Consider the following 16,953-nt stretch of genomic DNA (forward strand, 5'->3'; position numbering starts at 1 on the left):
ATTGTTTTGTACAGTGTGTCATACATAGGCTGTGTCATGCATGATATAATTTCATATGTAGCTATGTGGAAACAAAACTCATTATCAAAATCAGGGGTGAAAGTAAGGCGGTAGGCAAAATAAATAGTTGGGGGTAACTTACGCTGTACCGGTAAAACATGAACCTATCACAATAATTAAAACAATATTTCAAGAAAACTAGGCTATTACACCAGTATTTGTGATTACCGCATGTCAAAGGCATGAAAAATGAGTGAATGGGACTTGATAGATGGTTGGACTAGAACAGGTATTCTGAACTGGGGTTACTCCAATGGGACTATACATTTGGGTGAGTTTTTTTTTCTCGCCTCTGAGTAGTCTCATTTCACTGCCAATAATAAAATTAGAGCATCTAGTGTTCAGAGAAATAACAACACAATGTCTACAGGTAGCCTAGTCAAATAATTAACATCCAATCACAGTTAACCGTTACTCTCGCGGGAATTCCACCAACGGTCCGTATGTTGCCAAACATAGCTGCTGTTCATGTTGGTATCTTTACTGATGGCGCAAAAGCCATGACAGGGAGACATAGTGGAGTGGTAACGCGCGTGCAAGCAGTTGCTCCCGACGCCACTTGGGTACACTGCAGCATCCACGAAAGGCTCTTGCTGCCAAGGGAATGCCTGACAGCTTGAAAGACGTTTTGGACATTACAGTGAAAATTGTTAACTTTGTTAAAGTAAAACCCCTGAACTCTCGTGTATTTTCTGCACTGTGCAATGATATGGGATGCAACCATGTAATGATTTTACAACATACAGAAGTGCACTGGTTATCAAGGGGCAAAGTATTGACACATTTTTTTAATTGAGAGACAAGCTTAACGTTTCCTTTACTGTCCATCATTTTCACTTGTCTTTCGCTTGCATGATGACGAGTTCCTCACACAGCTGGCCTATCTGGATGATGTTTTTTCTCACCTAAATGATCTGAATCTAGAATTACAGAGACTCTGTAACTATATTCAATGTTAATCATAGCCTCAATTTTGTCCAGCACAAGTTGGAGCTCTTCTCTGTCTGCATTAACAAGGACAACACACAGGTTTGTCCATCATTGTATGATTTTTTTTTTATATGCAAATGAACTCAAGCTTTTTGACAATGTCAAATGTGATATAGCGAAGCACCTGAGTGAGTTGGGTGCGCAATTACGCAGATACTTTCCCGAAACAGATGACACAAACAACTGGATTCGTTATCCCTTTCATGCCCTGCCTCCAATCCACTTACCGATATCTGAACAAGAGAGCCTAATCGATATTGCCACAAGCGGTTCTGTGAAAATTTAATCAGAAGCGACTGACAGAGTTCTGGTTTGGGCTGCGCTCAGAGTATCCTGCCTTGGCAAATCGCGATGTTAAGACACTGATGCCCTTTGCAACCACGTACCTATATGAGAGTGGATTCTCAGAATGACAACTAAATACAGGCACAGACTGTGTGGAAAATTATTTAAGAGTGAGACACTTCAAAACAACCCAACATTGCAGAGTTATGTGCATCATTTCAAGCGCACCCTTCTCATTAACCTGTGGTGAGTTATTAAAAATGGTCGATTAACAAATAAGGTTTTATACACTGCTCAAAAAAATGAAGGGAACACTAAAATAACACATCCAAGATCTGAATGAATGAAATATTCTTATTAAATATTTTTTTCTGTGCTGACAACAAAATCACACAAAAATTATCAATGGACATCAAATTTATCAACCCATGGATGTCTGGATTTGGGTCACACTCAAAATTAAAGTGGAAAACCACACTACAGGCTGATCCAACTTTGAAGTAATGTCCTTAAAACAAGTCAAAATGAGGCTCAGTAGTGTGTGTGTGGCCTCCACGTGCCTGTATGACCTCCTTACAACGCCTGGGCATGCTCCTGATGAGGTGGCGGATGGCCTCCTGAGGGATCTCCTCCCAGACCTGGACTAAAACATCCGCCAACTCCTGGACAGTCTGGTGCAACGTGGCGTTGGTGGATGGAGCGAGACATGATGTCCCAGATGTGCTCAATTGGATTCAGGTCTAGGGAACGGGCGTGCCAGTCCATAGCATCAATGCCTTCCTCTTGCAGGAACTGCTGACACACTCCAGCCACATGAGGTCTAGCATTGTCTTGCATTAGGAGGAACCCAGGGCCAACCGCACCAGCATATGGTCTCACAAGGGGTCTGAGGATCTCATTTCGGTACCTAATGGCATTCAGGCTACCTCTGGCGAGCACATGGAGGGCTGTGCGGCCCCCCCAAAGAAATGCCACCCCACACCATGACTGACTCACCTCCAAACCGGTCATGCTGGAGGATGTTGCAGGCAGCAGAACGTTCTCCACGGCGTCTCCAGACTCTGTCACGTCTGTCGTGCTCAGTGTGAACCTGCTTTCATCTGTGAAGAGCACAGGGCACCAGTGGCGAATTTGCCAATCTTGGTGTTCTCTGGCAAATGCCAAACGTCCTGCACGGTGTTGGGCTGTAAGCACAACCCCCATCTGTGGATGTCGGGCCCTCATACCACCCTCATGGAGTCTGTTTCTGACCTGTTTGAGCAGACACATGCACATTTGTGGCCTGTTGGAGTTAATTTTGCAGGGCTCTGGCAGTGCTCCTCCTTGCACAAAGGCGTAGGTAGCGGTCCTGCTGCTGGGTTATTGCCCTCCTACGGCCTCCTCCACGTCTCCTGATGTACTGGCCTGTCTCCTGATAGCGCCTCCATGCACTGGACACTACGCTGACAGACACAGCAAACCTTCTTGCCACAGCTCGCATTGATGTCCCATCCTGGATGAGCTGCACTACCTGAGCCAATTGTGTGGGTTGTAGACTCCGTCTCATGCTACCACTAGAGTGAAAGCACTGCCTGCATTCAAAAGTGACCAAAACATCAGCCAGGAAGCATAGGAACTGTGGTCACCACCTGCAGAACCACTCCTTTATTGGGGGTGTCTTGCTAATTGCCTATAATTTCCACCTGTTGTCTATTCCATTTGCACAAGAGCATGTGAAATGTATTGTCAATCAGTGTTGCTTCCTAAGTGGACAGTTTGATTTCACAGAAGTGTGATTGACTTGGAGTTACATTGTGTTGTTTAAGTGTTCCCTTATTTTTTTGAGCAGTGTATGTAAAATGGTTAAATTAAGAGCAAAATTATAGATTATTATTATTATTTGTACTCTGGTCCTATAAGAGCTCTTTTCCACTTTCCACGAGCCGGGTTGTGACAACAACTCACACTCATTCTTACGTTTAATAAATGTGTCATAGTGTGCGTGTGTGTGTGTGTGGCAGGCTTACAATGATGGCAAAAAACAACAGTTGAGAGTGCGCTGACCCTAGTACTAGAGGGGGTATGCAGCTGGAGGTTGAATGTTTGAAGGGTACAGGACTATAAAAAGTTTGGGAACCACTGGACTAGAACATTTTACACGTGGGCAGCATTGGACAAATAAATTCAGGCATAATGAAAATCACCAGATGTCATTACACTTTTTGATGTTTTGTGTAACAGGTGTCTTTCCATTCACCAATGTTTGGAGGCTGGAAATACAGTATGTTGCAAGTGGATGAATGTGCATAACAGTGGGGTAACAGTCTGTGCCTAGTAAAGTAGCCCTTTGAAATGATTGTTTGACAAGCGCGTGCACACGATCCGTCTGTATCGGGAATTGTTACTTTCACCCCTGATGGAAAGAGACTATAGTAAGGAAGGTTTTATTGACATGTAGGGCAACATTTATGATATAGCCATTAGCCACTGATTCTAGTAGATTTTGACTAGCTATATGCCTCGTGACTTCAGAATAACTCACTCCATCATAATCCAAAATATAACTCTGTTTTTCTTTTAATGTTTACAAACGTGTAAAATTGCATTCAAAATATGTTTAGAACTCCTATTTGGATGTTAGACTATCAGTCCTAGCATCCAGAGCCCTTTCTGTGATTTTGAGAATAGTAACATTTCTCAAACCTAAACGTTTTGTAACCTCAACTCAACTCGTTTTGTAACCTCTGTTTTGAAATGTGGACTCTTTACCACTCTTACCTTAATCGTAGTTGATCCTCCAAGGTCATTTTTTAAAATAGATTATTGCCGTTATTGACATAATTGTCATCCAAGTTTTGATTTCGATATTGGTATTGATCTTCATGCATTCTAAAAATATGTCTAAAACACTCCAAAACAACTTTTATTGTATCTGAACCCATTATGTCATATTATTTGGTTTGGAATCTTTAAGGTGTATTTTCTAAAATACATTACAGACTATGGAAACAAAATAAGCTTCTAAACAATGGAAATAAATATAGTAAAATGGTAAATGCACAAACTACAATCAATGTATTAGTGATAAAGTGTCAACGTGTAAAAATGGAGGAATTACTCTCTTATTTGTTTAGTAATGAACACAGGTTACATTTCTTAACCTTTATCTTTACCTTACAGTTTCCCTTTGGGTAACGAAGCCAGGCTGCAGCAGTGGAAAGAGAAAGCGCCGCCTTAACAAAACAGCTAAGCCTGCAATGTTCTCCTTAACAAAACAGTCTAAGCAGTCTGTGGGAAGTGGGGTACAGTCTGTGGGAATGGGGTAACAGTCTCAGTCTGTGAGAAGTTCAGTCCAAAATCAGTCTGTGAGAAGTGGGGTAGCAGTCTGTGAGAAGTGGGGAAACAGTCTGTGAGAAGTGGGGTAGCAGTCTGTGAGAAGTGGGGTAACTGTGAGAAGTCTAGCAGTGTGAGAAGTGGGGGGGTAACAGTCTGTGTGAGAAGTGGGGTAACAGTCTGTGAGAAGTGGGGGGTCTGTGAGAAACAGTCTGTGAGAAGTGGGGTAGCAGTCTGTGAGAAGTGGGGGGGTAACAGCAGTCTGTGAGAAGTGGGGTAGCAGTCTGTGAGAAGTGGGGTAGCAGTCTGAGAGAAGTGAGAAGTGGGGGAGGTAGCAGTCTGTGAGAAGTGGGGTAGCAGTCTGGGGTAGCAGTCTGTGAGAAGTGGGGTAGCAGTCTGTGAGAAGTGGGGTAGCAGTCTGTGAGAAAGCAGTCTGTGAGAAGTGGGGTAGCAGTCTGTGAGAAGTGGGGTAGCAGTCTGTGAGAAGTGGGGTAGCAGTCTGTGAGAAGTGGGGTAGCAGTCTGTGAGAAGTGGGGTAGCAGTCTGTGTGGGGTAGCAGTCTGTGAGAAGTGGGGGGTAGCAGTCTGTGAGAAGTGGGGTAGCAGTCTGTGAGAAGTGGGGTAGCAGTCTGTGAGAAGTGGGGTAGCAGTCTGTGAGAAGTGGGGTAGCAGTCTGTGAGAAGTGGGGTAGCAGTCTGTGAGAAGTGGGGTAGCAGTCTGTGAGAAGTGGGGTAGCAGTCTGTGAGAAGTGGGGTAACAGTCTGTGAGAAGTGGGGTAGCAGTCTGTGAGAAGTGGGGTAGCAGTCTGTGAGAAGTGGGGTAACAGTCTGTGAGAAGTGGGGTAGCAGTCTGTGAGAAGTGGGGTAGCAGTCTGTGAGAAGTGGGGTAACAGTCTGTGAGAAGTGGGGTAACAGTCTGTGAAGTGGGGTAGCAGTCTGTGAGAAGTGGGGTAACAGTCTGTGAGAAGTGGGGTAGCAGTCTGTGAGAAGTGGGGTAACAGTCTGTGAGAAGTGGGGTAGCAGTCTGTGAGAAGTGGGGTAGCAGTCTGTGAGAAGTGGGGTAGCAGTCTGTGAGAAGTGGGGTAGCAGTCTGTGAGAAGTGGGGTAACAGTCTGTGAGAAGTGGGGTAGCAGTCTGTGAGAAGTGGGGTAGCAGTCTGTGAGAAGTGGGGTAGCAGTCTGTGAGAAGTGGGGTAGCAGTCTGTGAGAAGTGGGGTAACAGTCTGTGAAGACAGTCTGTGAGAAGTGGGGTAACAGTCTGTGAGAAGTGGGGTAACAGTCTGTGAGAAGTGGGGTAGCAGTCTGTGAGAAGTGGGGTAGCAGTCTGTGAGAAGTGGGGTAGCAGTCTGTGAGAAGTGGGGTAGCAGTCTGTGGGTAAGCAGTCTGAGAAGTGGGGTAGCAGTCTGTGAGAAGTGGGGTAGCAGTCTGTGAGAAGTGGGGTACAGTCTGTGAGAAGTGGGGTAGCAGTCTGTGAGAAGTGGGGTAGCAGTCTGTGAGAAGTGGGGTAGCAGTCTGTGAGAAGTGGGGTAACAGTCTGTGAGAAGTGGGGTAGCAGTCTGTGAGAAGTGGGGTAACAGTCTGTGAGAACAGTCTGTGAGAAGTAGCAGTCTGTGTGAGAAGACAGTCTGTGAGAAGTGGGGTAACAGTCTGTGAGAAGTGGGGTAGCAGTCTGTGAGAAGTGGGGTAACAGTCTGTGAGAAGTGGGGTAAGTATGTGAGAAGTGGGGTAGCAGTCTGTGGGAAGTGGGGTAACAGTCTGTGAGAAGTGGGGTAGCAGTCTGTGAGAAGTGGGGTAGCAGTCTGTGAGAAGTGGGGTAACAGTCTGTGAGAAGTGGGGTAACAGTCTGTGAGAAGTGGGGTAAGTATGTGAGAAGTGGGGTAGCAGTCTGTGAGAAGTGGGGTAGCAGTCTGTGAGAAGTGGGTAACAGTCTGTGAGAAGTGGGGTAACAGTCTGTGAGAAGTGGGGTAACAGTCTGTGAGAAGTGGGGTAACAGTCTGTGGGAAGTGGGGTAACAGTCTGTGAGAAGTGGGGTAACAGTCTGTGAGAAGTGGGGTAACAGTCTGTGAGAAGTGGGGTAACAGTCTGTGAGAAGTGGGGTAACAGTCTGTGAGAAGTGGGGAAGTCTGTGGGAAGTGGGGTAACAGTCTGTGGGAAGTGGGGTAACAGTCTGTGGGAAGTGGGGTAACAGTCTGTGAGAAGTGGGGTAACAGTCTGTGAGAAGTGGGGTAGCAGTCTGTGAGAAGTGGGGTAGCAGTCTGTGAGAAGTGGGGTAACAGTCTGTGAGAAGTGGGGTAACAGTCTGTGAGAAGTGGGTAAATTCAACTGCAGTGGTAAGTGGCACCACACTTACAGAACATGGATACTCTTGGTTAGAGTATGTGGGGTTGCTGCCAATCACAACCATGATGTCATGATTGAGGACATCAATGAGCAGACCTTTGTTGTCATCGAAGTGACAGTGAACAGCAATGTTAGTGGTGTCAAACCAAATGAGAATTTATTTTTATATATTTTATTTAACCTTTATTTAACTAGGCAAGTCAGTTAAGAACTAATTCTTATTTTGACGGGCTACCCCGGCCAAACCCTCCCCTAAACCGGATGACGCTGGGCCAATTGTGCGCCGCCCTATGGGACTCCCGATCATGGCCGGTTGTGATACAGCCCGGGATCGAACCAGGGTCTGTAGTGACGCCTCTAGCACTGAGATGCAGTGCCTTAGACCGCTGTGCCGCTCGGGAGCAGGATGTACCTGAGAAAAGTCTATTTTCGCTTGACCATAGTTACACAGCTGCATTTTCTAAAGGTTATGTTGAGACTGATCACTCCAAAATTGTGGCAACTGATGTGTCATCTCCAAGAACAGTGAAGTGGAAAATGGATTCAACACAGGGTCAGCTGAAAGCATGCCATAAAAAGTTAAAGATGCAGTGGCAGAAGACCAGCCGATTTGAAGAGAAAGATTTCCTCTGTCCTCTGTCACACAGGAACTGAAAGAAAAACTACTGATCTCAACCGATGGTGCAAAACAATGTACCAAGGGAAGTCCTGTCCAGGTTACAACAGAGAGAGTCTGCAAAATTCTCAGAAGAACTGAGGCAATTTGCAATGATTCCACTGGTTTTAATATTGCATTATCACACCTCCAGATGATCCATACCTGGTACAGTAGTGTCTCAGCTGATCCTGGATTTACCGAAGCTTCATTTATTGGAGATAATAAGGAAAGAATGCAAGGTGACTCTGTGCTCTCATGGTGGAGGAGAAGGCTAAAAACAAACAACTGGAGTTTTCAAGAGGCAAAATACAGTTGAAGTCAGAAGTTTACATACACTTAGGTTGGAGTCATTAAAACTCATTTTTCAACCACTCCACACGTCTTGATAACAATCTATAGTTTTGGCAAGTCGTTTAGGACATCTACTTTGTGTGTGACAAGTCATTTTTCCAACAATTGTTTACAGACAGATTATTTCACTTATAATTTTTTGTATCACAATTTCAGTGGGTCAGAAGTTTACATGCACTAAGTTGACTGTGCCTTTAAACAGCTTGGAAAAGTCTGGAAAATTATGTCATGGCTTTAGAAGCTTCTGATATAGCTTCTGAATTGACATAATTGAAGGTGTAACTGTGGATGTATTTCAAGGCCTACCTTCACACTCGGTGCCTCTTTGCTTGACATCATGGGAAAATCAAAAGAAATCAGCGAAGGCCTCAGAAAAAGAATTGTAGACCTCCACAAGTCTGGTTCATCCTTGGGAGCAATTTCCAAATGACTGAAGGTACCACGTTCATCTGTACAAACAATAGTACGCAAGTATAAACACCATGGGACTACGCAGCCGTCATACCGCTCAGGAAGGAGACACATTCTGTCTCCTAGAGATGAACTTACTTTGGTACGAAAAGTGCAAATCAATCCCAGAACAACAGCAATGGACCTTGTGAAGATGCTAGAGGAAACAGGTACAAAAGTATCTATATCCACAGTAAAATGAGTCCTATATCGACGTAACCTGAAAGGCCGCTCAGCAAGGAAGAAGCCACTGCTCCAAAACCGCCATTATGAAAGCCAGACTACGGTTTGCAACTGCACACATGGACAAAGATCGTACTTTCTGGAAAAATGTTCTCTGGTCTGATGAAACAAAAATAGAACTGTTTGGCCACAATGACCATTGTTGTGTTGGGAAAAAGGGTAGGCTTGTAAGCCTAAAAACACCATCCCAACCGTGAAGCATGGTTGTGGTAGCATCATGTTGTGGGGGTGCTTTGCTGCAGGAGGGACTGGTGCACTTCACAAAATAGATGGGATCATGAGAAAGAAAAATTATGTGGATATATTGAAGCAACATCTCAAGACATCAGTCAGTAAGTTAAAGCTTGGATGCAAGCGGGTCTTCCAAATAGACAATGACCCCAAGCATACTTCCAAAGTTGTGGCAAAATGGCTTAAGGACAACAAAGCCAAGGAATTGGAGTGGCCATCACAAATCCCTGACCTCAATCCTATAGAAAATTTGTGGGTAGAACTGAAAAGGCATGTGCGAGCAAGGAGGCCTACAAACCTGACTCAGTTACACCAGCTTTTTCAGGAGGAATGGGCCAAAATTCACCCCACTTATTGTGGGAAGCTTGTGGAAGGCTACCTGAAACGTTTGACCCAAGTTAAACAATTTAAAAGCAATGCTACCAAATACTAATTGAGTGTATGTAAACTTCTGACCCAGTGGGAATGTGATGAAAGAAATAAAAGCTGAAATAAATCATTCTCTCTACTATTATTTTGACATTTCACATTCTTAAAATAAAGTGGTGATCCTAACTGGCCAAAAAACAGGGATTTTATTTATGAGGATTAAATGTCAGGAATTGTGAAACTGAGTTTCAATGTATTTGGCTAAGGTGTATGTAAACTTCTGACTTCAACTGTACCTATTGTCTGTTTTATATTCTTTAAGTGTGCACTTTCTGTGTTATTGTCTGTTAACATATTCAGTCATACTAACACCTCACTCTTGGCCTGTAGCTTGCAGTGGGCTTTAAACCAAAGCAGGCCTGGTTGTTGTCTCTGCTACTCTATAGTTGAATGTGTTTTATCTTGTGTTTAAGAGTGTTAAAAGTTTTTGTTGTTGTTGTGAATCTGGTTCTGGTTCCATCCTCCCCAAACTCTTAAAGCACCACCATTGTCTAGTGCTACTATTATTACGTCGTCTTTTTCACTCACACACAAAACACACACACTCTGTCTATCAACGTAGCATGCAGCATTGGCAGAACGCCGCCGAGGAGGAAGCCCTTCAGAGAAGGACAATTTTTCCCATACTTTATTCTTCATTGGCGTGTCATTTACCATTTTTGTGTTCAGCTGAAACTTAACTGAGGTCCTCCTGTGTCTTCTGACGCCCAAAGCAAACCCGCCGCTGCTGCACCTTAACCTCCAAAAAATAACGTGTCACACTCAAATTAAATCAAATCACATTTTATTAGTCACATGCGCCGAATACAACAGATGAAATGCTTACTTAAGAGCCCCTAACCAACAATGCAGTTTAAAATAATACGGATAAGAATAAGAAATAAAAGTAACAAGTAATTTAAGAGCAGCAGTAAAATAACAATAGCAAGACTATATACAGAGGGGTAACGGCAAGGATCAATGTGTGGTTGCACCGGTTAGTTGAGGTAATATGTACAGTGCCTTGCGAAAGTATTCGGCCCCCTTGAACTTTGCGACCTTTTGCCACATTTCAGGCTTCAAACATAAAGATATAAAACTATTTTTTTGTGAACAATCAACAAGTGGGACACAATCATGAAGTGGAATGACATTTATTGGATATTTCAAACTTTTTTAACAAATCAAAGAGAGAGCATCATGAAGAACAAGGAACACACCAGTCAGGTCCGAGATACTCTTGTGAAGAAGTTTAAAGCCGGATTTGGATACAAAAAGATTTCCCAAGCTTTAAACATCCCAAGGAGCACTGTGCAAGCGATAATATTGAAATGGAAGGAGTATCAGACCACTGCAAATCTACCAAGACCTGGCCGTCCCTCTAAACTTTCAGCTCATACAAGGAGAAGACTGATCAGAGATGCAGCCAAGAGGCCCATGATCACTCTGGATGAACTGCAGAGATCTACAGCTGAGGTGAGAGACTCTGTCCATAGGACAACAATCAGTTGTATATTGCACAAATCTGGCCTTTATGGAAGAGTGGCAAGAAGAAAGCCATTTCTTAAAGATATCCATAAAAGTGTTGTTTAAAGTGTGCCACAAGCCACCTGGGAGACACACCAAACATGTGGAAGAAGGTGCTCTGGTCAGATGAAACCAAAATTGAACTTTTTGGCAACAATGCAAAACGTTATATGTTTGGCGTAAAAGCAACACAGCTCACACCCTGACCACACATCCCCACTGTCAAACATGGTGGTGGCAGCATCATGGTTTGGGCCTGCTTTTCTTCAGCAGGGACAGGGAAGATGGTTAAAATTGATGGGAAGATGGATGGAGCCAAATACAGGACCATTCTGGAAGAAAACCTGATGGAGTCTGCAAAAGATCTGAGACTGGGACAGAGATTTGTCTTCCAACAAGACAATGATCCAAAACATAAAGCAAAATCTACAATGGAATGGTTCAAAAATAAACATATCCAGGTTTTAGAATGGCCAAGTCAAAGTCCAGACCTGAATCCAATCGGGAATCTGTGGAAAGAACTGAAAACTGCTGTTCACAAATGCTCTCCATCCAACCTCACTGAGCTCGATCTGTTTTGCAAGGAGGAATGGGAAAAAATTTCAGTCTCTCGATGTGCAAAACTGATAGAGACATACCACAAGCGACTTACAGCTGTAATCGCAGCAAAAGGTGGCGCTACAAAGTATTAACTTAAGGGGCTGAATAATTTTGCACGCCCAATTTTTCAGTTTTTGATTTGTTAAAAAAAGTTTGAAATATCCAATAAATGTCGTTCCACTTCATGATTGTGTCCCACTTGTTGTTGATTCTTCACAAAAAATACCGTTTTATATCTTTGTTTGAAGCCTGAAATGTGGCAAAAGGTCGCGAAGTTCAAGGGGGACGAATACTTTCGCAAGGCACTGTACATGTAGGTAGAGTTATTAAAGTGGCTATGCATAGATGATAACAACAGAGGGTAGCAGCGGTGTGAAAAAGGGGGGGGGCAATACAAATAATCTGGGTAGCCATTTGATTAGGTGTTCAGGAGTTTTATGGCTTGGGGTAGAAGCTGTTTAGAAGCCTCTTGGACCTAGACTTGGTGCTCCGGTATCACTGGCCATGCGGAGCAGAGAGAACAGTCTATGACTAGGGTGGCTGGAGTCTTTGACAGTTTTTAGGGCCTTCCTCTGACACCACCTGGTATACAGGTCCTGGATGGCAGGAAGCTTGACCCCAGTGATGTACTGGGCCGTTCGCACTACTCTGTATTGCCTTACGGTTGGAGGCCGAGCAGTTGCCATACCAGGCAGTGATGCAACCAGGATGATGCAGCTGTAGAACATTTTGAGGATCTGAGGACCCATGCCACATCTTTTCTGTCTCCTGAGGGGGTATAGGTTTTGTTGTGCCCTCTTCACGACTGTCTTGGTGTGCTTGGACCATGTTAGTTTTTTGGTGATGTGGACACCAAGGAACTTGAAGCTCTCAAACTGCTCCACTGCAGCCCTGTTGATGAGATTGGGGGAATGCACGGTCTTCCTTTTCCTGTTGTCCACAGTCATCTCCTTTATTTTGATCACGTTGAAGGAGAGGTTGTTGTCCTGGCACCACACGGCCAGGTCTCTGTGGCTGTCTCGTTGTTGTTGGTGATCAGGCCTACCGCTGTTGTGTCATCGGCCGTGCAGTCATGAGTGAACAGGGAATACAGGAGACTTTTTTTATTGATCTAGTCACTGGTGCTTCCTGCTTTAATTTTTGCTTGTAAGCAGGAATCAGGAGGATAGAATTATGGTCAGATTTGCCAAATGGAGGGCGAGCTTTGTTTGCATCTCTATGTGTCGAGTAAAGGTGGCCCAGAGTTTGTTTTGTTTTTTCTCTGGTTGCACATTTTAACATGCTGATAGAAATTTGGTAAAACGGATTAAAGTTTCCCTGCATTAAAGTCCCCCGGCTACGAGGAGCGCCGCCTCTGGGTGAGCGTTTTCTTGTTTTCTTAAGGTGGAATACAGCTCATTCAATGCTGTCTTAGTGCCAGCTTCAGTCTGCGGTGGTATGTAAACAGCTATGAAAAATACAGATGAAAACACTCTAGGTAGACACAGCTTATCATGAGATACTCTACCTTGGGCGAGTAATAGCTTGAGACTTTCTTAGATATCGTGCACCAGCTGTTATTTACAAAAATACATAGCCTGCCACTCCTTGTCTGACCAGACGCCGGTGTTCTATCTTGCTGGTACAACGTATAACCAGCCAGCTGTATGTTGATAGTGTCGTCGTTCACCCACGACTCCGTGAAGCATAAGATATTACAGTTTTTAATGTCCCGTTGGTAGTTTAATCTTGCGCGTATGTTATCTATTTTATTCTACAAAGATTGCACGTTTGCTAGCAGAATGGTGAGAGTTTATTCGATCACCTACGAATTCTCAGAAGGCAGCCCTTTGGCCCCTTTTTCTCCGCCTCCTCTTCACGCAAATCACCGGGACCTGGGCCTGTTCCCGAGAAAGCAGTACATCATTTGCGTCAGACTCGTTAAAGGAAAAAAAGGATTACTCACCACGGACTGGCAGAATCGCAGTCCTGATGTCCAGAAGTTATTTTCAGTCATAAGAGACGGTAGAGGCAACATTATGTACAAAATAAGATTAAAAATTAAGTTACAATAAAACACAAATAAACAAGCAAAAAACACAATCGGTTGGGGACAAGTAAAACGTCTGCCTTCTTCTCCAGCACCATTTTAGCTGAGCTGAAGGTTAGAGCATTGGGCCAGTATCCGAGGTGAACATCTGTTGATGTACCCTTAATGTTGATACTACCCATCCCGGATCCGGGATCGTGAATACAGCCTCAGGCTCATTAGCATAACGCAACGTTAACAATTTCTGAAAATCGCAAATGAAATGAAAGTAATATGCCTGCTCTCAAGCTTAGCCTTTTCTTAACAACACTGTCATCTCAGATTTTCAAAATATGCTTTTGAACCATAGCAAATCAAGCATTTGTGTAAGAGTATTGATAGCTAGCTTAGCATTTAGCGTAGAATTTAGCACGCAACATTTTCACAAAAACCAGAAAACCAAATAAATAAAATCATTTACCTTTGAAGAACTTCGGATGTTTTCAATGAGGAGACTCTCAGTTACATAGCAAATGTTCAGTTTTTCCTGAAAGAATCTTTGTGTAGGAGAAATCGCTCCGTTTTGTACATCACATTTGGCTACCGAAACGAACCGAAAATTCAGTCACCAAAACGTCAAACTTTTTCCAAATTAACTCCATAATATCGACCGAAACATGGCAAACGTTGTTTAGAATCAATCCTCAAGGTGTTTTTTCACATATCTCTTTATTGATATGCCGTTCGTGGAAGCCTGCTTTCGTCTCAGAATCCCATAGAAAAATACCAGCAGCTGAAAATGACGCACCAATTTCGACGGAGGACACCGGGCGGACACCAGGCAAATGTAGTCTTCCAATGATATGCCTACAAATACGTCACAATGCTGCAGACCCCTTGGGGAAACGACAGAAAGGGCAGACTTACTCCTCTCGCATTCACAGCCATATAAGGAGACAATGGAAAACAGAGCCTCAAAAATCCTGCTAATTTCCTGGATGCCGTCTCATCTTGGTTTGCCTGAAGCTCACGTTCTAGGGCACGCACAGAAAATATCTTTGCAGTTCTGGAAACGTCAGAGTGTTTTCTTTCCAAAGCTACCAATTATATGCATAGTCGAGCATCTTTTTGTGACAAAATATCTTGTTTAAAACGGGAACGTTTTTCATCCAAAAATCAAATTGCGCCCCTAGAGTTTCAAGAGGATAACTTCCATCCGTCCCGGTATGAAGAATCCTACTTAAACACACCAGAACTCATGCTTAATTAAGTTGAATCAACTGCTAGAATAACCAGTCTCATATGAATCAAACAAGTAGGTATATGGACTTTTTTTTATCACCTTCTGAAAAGTGACTCAAAACAATAATGCACGCATTTTCCTTCTAAAAGACACAAACAATTTTCTCCGTTACCCCCAGTCCGTGGCGACAACAGTGCCTTGTGAGTGATGTCATCAACAAGCGCTCAACCTTGGCTCAATCCGTAACGACTTTCAATGAATTGTAAATAATTGTTGTTCGATAAACCAAACCTAATTTATCACATCTGTTCAAATCCGGAATTATAATTTACCACCCCAACCAATAGCTCTAAATTCGCTAATTTTATAAAAACATTTCAATGGGCATAAATCGTAATTGTCTCTTTGTTTTTATTTAGAATTCATTTTGATTTGAGTAACTGTCTCGTCTTTGACTTAGCATTTTAATTACGACTCTATTCCCAATACGTTATTTACTTGTTTTAATTAAAACTCATACCAGCATATGTGAGTGTACACCTTTAAAATACCTTGTCACTGTGAACAGGGAAATCCTCTTAACACAAACTTGTACTACTACAACGACACCCAATAATTCTGATAATCCCTTCACATCGTTTGTTTTAAATCTCTTGATGTTTCATGTTTTTATTCGTGTTTCTCCAAATTTTCTCCCCAAAATACTCCTTAAATACCCAGCCATTAGACACACACACACCTGTGATAAATGTATACTGTCCCATAAAAACTCAGCCTGCAGTCCATTCTGCGGGCCTTTCATTGTTCCCCATAATGAAAACAGATTCTAATGTTAGTATACCTTAACCTCCTGTTTAATTTCAATGGTGTCATCTGAACAATCAAACCAAAATCAATAACCGGGAAGTACTTGTGTATATTAATTAAAAGAACAAAATAAATCTACCTTTTTTCTCAGCACTTGGTTAGAACACCACTCCCTTCTTTCATCGACCACATTTAGGTTTTTTTAGCTATGATTTAGGTTTTTCCGCTATGGCAGAGACTACTGGGTAGACTGCGTCCCACTGTAAGCAATTTGCAGGATCACAAACAAGGGCCCAGATAGTCCTAGCCTTGCCCAATGAGAGAGAGATGTCCCTTTAACTGGGCGAGGTTCCTTTTTCAGGGGAGGTGGAGTTTGATGCTCCATCACCTGAGTCAGGAGTGTCTCCATTTGGTACCAAATTTAGGCTGTTCAAATCAGCTCTGACTTCAGTCAGTGTTCTGGAAGGAGTTGGGGCTGGGTGCAATGTGTAAGGTGGTGCCAAGGTGCGCCTGATTTACTTTTGACCTGGACTGAGTGTGAAGTAACCTCCTTCACTTCGTACGGTCCAGTCCACCTGGGTTCCAGCCACTTTCTCTTGTGGACTTTAACCCTCACCCAGTCACCAACTTTTACCTTCAGTGGTGGCGTGTCTCCTGGCAGCTCCCCCTCCTGGACCTTGTGAACCTGGGTAGAGAGTGCTGCAGAGAGAACCGTCAGTTTTTTCACATAATCAGACATTACAATTTGTTGTACATCAAGAGCGGGCATATGACCTCCCTCCCTTGGTGGACCAGGCATGACTCTACCAGTCATTATCTCATGAGGAGAGAGATGGGTGCCTGCTCCTGGTGAGGCTCTCATGGCCATCAACGCTAGAGGCAGGGCTTCAACCCATGTCAACTTCGAACCTGCACATGCTTTAGCTATCTTAGCTTTCAGCGTTTGGTTTGGCGTTCTACCAGACATTGAGACTGGGGCCTGTACACAGATCCAAATCTGTGGGTTATGCCAAATCTTTCTTCTTCCTGTCTCAGGTGTTTGTTACTGTCAGATCTGATTACACCGTTTATGTATTCAGTGTTATTCCCCAACAAACGTTCTCTCTGACTTAAGCCAAATAACCACGATATGCCACTGAACCTAATGTTATATTTTAATGTCCAATGGTCACATTCTCCCCGATCACTGTCTCGTGGAACGCCAAACTTACATTTACTACATCTACTTGACCTCAACTCTTACACAATTTAAGTCCTCTACAAGACCTATTCGATAGTACACAACGTATCAATAGGACATTTTACATGCAGTAATCTAACCACTCCGTATCAATAGGACATTTTAAGAGCAATCTATTCGATAGTACACAACGTATCAATAGGACATTTTACATGCAGATTCAATCAAGACCTATTCACAACGTATCAATAGGAACACTCCTC

Source organism: Oncorhynchus masou, chromosome 25 (genome assembly GCF_036934945.1).
Source record: "Oncorhynchus masou masou isolate Uvic2021 chromosome 25, UVic_Omas_1.1, whole genome shotgun sequence".
Classification (NCBI taxonomy): domain Eukaryota; kingdom Metazoa; phylum Chordata; class Actinopteri; order Salmoniformes; family Salmonidae; genus Oncorhynchus; species Oncorhynchus masou.